At 36.8% G+C, this 5409-nt stretch overlaps 1 pseudogene; it reads right to left on the bottom strand.

Moving 5' to 3' along the window:
* Window positions 1-385: 385 nt before the first annotated feature.
* LOC133724969 (uncharacterized) lies at window positions 386-4940 on the bottom strand (annotated as a pseudogene).
* Window positions 4941-5409: the final 469 nt, after the last annotated feature.

The following is a 5409-nucleotide window of genomic DNA, read 5'->3' as shown; positions in this document are numbered from 1 at the left end:
ATTCTGTTAGACATCGTTTCCTTTTATGAAGTGATGTCCATTTTTCTATTAAACATCAGTTTTTGAGGTCGGCACCGATGTTCATACTTATACTAGACATCGTTTTTCATTTAATAAATCGATGTCCATTGCGTTGTTTTACATCGTTTCTTACTTAACAACTTGATGTTCATTGAGTTGTGTTACATCGTTTCTTACTTAATAACTCGATGTGCACTGAATAAAGAGACATCGATTTTTGTTTCCAATCTGATGGATCATCTCTTTAATGACATCGTTTTTGTAGTCTAATATTGATTTAAAATAGATGTATATACATCATGTCCTTTATTTGAGCATGATGTCCACTTTGTAATTGCTGCTACAAAATCAACCAAATCCACATTTAACAACATGAAATTCCAAATTAATTTGAATACGGAACATTGCATTAATTTGTATCCAACATCAGAGATGTTAATAGTTCAAAAAATAGGCAAAAAGACCCCAAACCTACTTCAAGGCTAGCCTAAAACATACCATTGCAATAACTACATGTAGTTTAATTTGTTCGCAGCTGCTGCAACAATACAACTACTCCAAAATGGTTCAAAAAACATCTAGCTAGCCTTACTCAAAATCACTTTGCTAGTCTCCATCTATAGCAAGGTCTGCAAATAGTCAGCCACTTCAATGTGCACTTTGTCAAGTTGTTCTTGGGTGTATTCTTTCCGAGTCTTTGCTGCCCGCTAGAAACATATAGAATAACATAAGTCATAATCATCAGGTAAAATGATTCGTAATTATAGACAAGCAATCGTCTCTAAGCTGGCTGCATAGTACAAAATAAAATAAAAACATGTCTCTTGACTAAACAATAAAAAATCCTGCATATATAAAACAAGATCTACCTACTCATTGTCAATCTAGATATCTCTGTTATATCTCTGGCAATCGTGTCTATTACATTCACAAACCACAAACAGCTCAAGCTAGATGAAGACTCAATCAAAGACTTGGCAATGTAAACTAAACGTTCAGCAAAGGGGGGGAGAATGCAAAATACATTACCTCAGATGCACGCATTCTCCACCCATTCAGCCCTAGTTTCCATGTCCTCCTTTTGGCTGCAATCTTGAAACACCATTTGGTAGGATCATCTCATCATAAACCTACAAGTCCATATTCCGGACAACATATAATGTCATATTCAAGTTGAAGATTGATTTAGTCTGAACGAAGATTAAGATAAAAAAAAAAAAATGCATACCAATAATATATGACGTAGAGGTACTTGATAATATGCTGCAAGTGGTCCAACCTTAAGAACCAGAAATGAGAATAGGTGACAAAGAATCCATCTTAAGGTTGCTAGAATCACATTCAATTCCAATATGAAGTAAATAAAAGGAGATATATGCAATTAATGTTCATAAATAATTTTGAAATAAGTACACTCATCAACAAAAGCACAAGGAAAAACACTGTTGATCACAATGTTATACGGATGAACTATAATCATCCAGAAAACATGACTATCCAAAACTAAGATATGATTTCTATTTCTCAAACATTTTAAGATTTTGTATTCGATGTTGTAGGTTTACTGCATGGCCAGGTTAGACCTCTGTACGTAAATGGATGGGTAAATAATTGTGATGTTTTTAAGATAGAACACTTTGGAACCACTTCAGCAATATTTACATATCACCCAGGCTCAAGACCTTTTTTTTTTTGGCTACCCAGAGTTCCCCCAAACCATCTTCTTGGACTGGGGTTGAAACTGCAGCAACTGCCAAAACCTACAATCTTTAAGAAACAGGAAAATTGAGCAAATAGCTAGGCAGCTACTGAGAGGGAAATTGAACCCCAGACCACTGTGAGGAGAGAAAACTATGGGCCTGACTATTTCTACTAACCCATTGTTGGGAACCAAAGACCAATTATGGCATTGAGGAAAATAGAAATAATCATCGCAATAAGGGGCCATTTTCAAGTTTACTGAGTCATACCACTTACTGCAACAACAATTTAAGACTCTGAACATTGGGTTCTGCAGAGGTTGCTCCATTGCTATCCGTGGCCTCTAATCCAGGGGGGACCTATGTGGAGAAGAATACCAATCAATGACACAAATAGGCTTAATAAATTGTGAAGTGAAATTCTTATAAGATTGCATTTGTTGTTATATGAAGTAAAGGAAACCACCCATGAATAGTACTTAACTATAGATACAATTCAGATGTTTCCTCTAAAGTATCTAATGATTCAAGCAAAATCCATGTTTGGTCAGCACTCAAAAAATCAATTAGGTCCATTATGTCTAAGAATATGACATCCTTACAATAGGACAATATTGGCAAGATTTAGGAGCCATGCTGCTCATTGAGATTTGCGAAGACAACTAAAAATGACATGGAACATGTTCACTACCCAAAAGAATAATAATAATAAAATAATTCAATACCACAACGATCTCTCTGGTAAAGTTAATGCATGGTTATATACATAGCCAGGTACCGTAGTAAGTTGGATCAAGCTCTACCAGGAAGTGCTTCAGATGATACCAAGGTATACAAGTATTTAAACAATAATAATATGTACATGAGGGTACTTACCTTTTTTATCAAAGTGACTGCAGTGGTAGCAGAACTTGATTGATCATTGCTGATTGCAGAATATTTGCGTAGTGCACTATCCATCTTACATACGTAACTCCATATGCCCTTCACGAAGGCCAGTTTTGCCATCTCCACGTTTAAACCAGCATCTTCTTGGTGATACATTTTGATCTCGCAGGCATTTCTACCAGGTACTGTAGAAGATAACTAAATCACAAAACTATAAACACATTTTTCTTTAAACTAAGACATAAAAACCCATGTATCAAAGTGTAATGCAGACTGCCAACACGTCAACCAAACAAGCATTTAAGTGTGTTAAGGAAATCATTCCTATATCCACCACTAGTACATGAAGCACAACTATAGTGCCTTGCTTACAATCTCATATCAACAAACTGCAAGCATTAGTAAAGACAAAGAAAAACAATATATGAAGATGCATGTCAGGAACTTACCTTTTCTAATTCGCCAACCAGATCTGAAAGTACCAACACGCACATACTTTTTCTGCCATGGTGCCAAAGAATGTTCACATTCCTGTCATCACAAAAATTGAAAAAGAAAATATGAGGTAATTGGTTTCATAAGTCCTAATATGATCAAGAGAATCAAAAGCCAAGCATGGAGTACCACCACATGCAAAATAAAATCTGCCCAGGACTGTTTTCATAGAAATAAAAAAGAAAGAATATTTTAACATCAATTACCTTGACAAAACAGTAGAATGTTTTATCTTTTCCTTCCCACAATCTCCAAGCTAATACATATTCTCTAGGTGTCAATAGTGGAAACTTCTTTATTGTCCGGCCAACTTCAACCCCATTGTTTTTGTCCACATGTAACTGTTCATGCTCAATCAGCATTTTATTTCATTGCTTTCTGTAATCATTATCCATGTAGAAGTCTCTCAGCATCTCAGGAGAGCAGTCCTCAAATATTGTCACACTCAAGTATTTCACAGGACCAACCTGAAAGCAAGGACAAAGATGCATTAACTCAGTTTGATAACCTTCATTTGCTAATAGTCTAAAACCAGTGGAGTAAATTAGCGAAACTAGTCATTTGTCTGACCAAGATTAGATGCCTTGGGGCAAATTTGGGATAATGAACTAAGGCAACAACAATACACAAGAATCAGATTTAACTTTGCAGGGCTATGACAAGCATCTAACAAATTCAAGTTGTTTATAATTTAAAAGCAAGGCAGAGAATTTCCATAATGAATTCAAAGAATCTAAAACACAAATAAATTAAGCACAGGATGAATGACCTTAGGCTTGCAGCACTTAGCACTGTAGTATAGAAGATCATTTCCTTTCTCTATGACATTGTCCCATTTCTTATTCTGACCGATCTTCTCGTCCAAATTTTCAATCAGAAACTTCAAATCTGCATCTGTTACCATTTTCGAGACTCTGTAGAAGCAGAAACAACCATCACTCAATCAATACAGATCACAGTTAATCCCTCCATATTCAACTTTAACAAAACTTAGTTCCAAATACCAAATTACCAATCAAGCCCAAAATCCCAACTTTTTGCAGAAATCAACAAGAACACGAAACCCCAATTGATTTTTAGATAAAAGCAAGAACACAATGAATCTAACCAACTCTCAATTATCAAATATCCAAAACTTCATTGAACCCAGATACCATGTTTTGGGAAAAACAATGGAAACCCTATTGAACAGAGACGAAACCCAATTTCAATCCCAGATTCAAACCCATAAAGCACGAAACTTGACAAGAACAAAACAAACCCAATTGAAAATGAACAAAACCCAGGAGAAAAAAAAAATCAAAACTTCACCTAAACTGTGAACCCCCAGATCCAGAAGCAATGGGATTTGAGTCAGAGACACCAACTGTAGATGAAGAAGACGTTTTCTTATACAAAAAACCCTTGAAACACTACCAAGCCAAGATAATAAGCACAGCCGTCGGTGAAAATCTTTGCATTCAACCCTCACAGCAGCCATCGATTTCCCATATTTGACTGACAGATTGAGAGAAGGATTGGTTCATAGAAGCAATCGATTTCCCCAATTCGAGATAGAGATTGAGAGAAGGGTTCTTTGCCTTCTTTCAGTCTTCCGAGATCCGAGAGAGAGAGAGAGAGAACTTGCTCATGGAGGTGATGGCGCCGGCAAGGGGGCGGAGGCGGTCAATGAGAGAGAGAGATAGTAGTGGGAGTGAGCAGAGGAGAGGGAAGTGGTGGTGGCCGTGGAAAGAGAGTGGGAGAGGAAGGAGGAGAGGGCTAGGGTTCGGGGAATAGCAAGAGAGAAAATGGGTCACCAGTTTTCAATTGTGAAGTTAGGGGTAAAGTGAGTTGGAAAAATAACAAGTGTGGGGAATGAAAATTTTGTTCCCCGCCTTCCTGAAAATTTTAACTTAGTCTTTCAGCGCGTTTTTGAAAATTTTAGAATGAAAATATAGACATCAGTCAACAGTGATGTCAGTTATATGCATACAAATCGGTTTTTGAGGAATCGATGTTAATGACATTGTTTTACATCACGTGTATTTCTCACCGATTTAATTGTCATGATGTCTATGAGCATAATTCTAGTAGTGTCGGAAAATGTTCTTAATACCATTTCAGTGACGCTGCGTTGGCGCTGAGCTAAATCTAGCTAACATGTTCACTGAGAATGCAATATCTGGTCGAGTACATTGGGCTAAGTACAATAATGCGCCTGTTGCACTTAGATAGGGAATTTCAGCTCCCAACACCTCTTCGTCATCTTCCTATGGACGAAATGGATCTTTCTTTGCATCCAAACTTTGACCGATCATGGGAGTGC

The sequence above is a fragment of the Rosa rugosa genome, chromosome 1, assembly GCF_958449725.1.
Source record: "Rosa rugosa chromosome 1, drRosRugo1.1, whole genome shotgun sequence".
NCBI classification, from domain to species: domain Eukaryota; kingdom Viridiplantae; phylum Streptophyta; class Magnoliopsida; order Rosales; family Rosaceae; genus Rosa; species Rosa rugosa.
The sequence above is the reverse complement of the archived record's forward strand: the minus strand, read 5'-3'. Positions and strand labels throughout refer to the sequence as shown.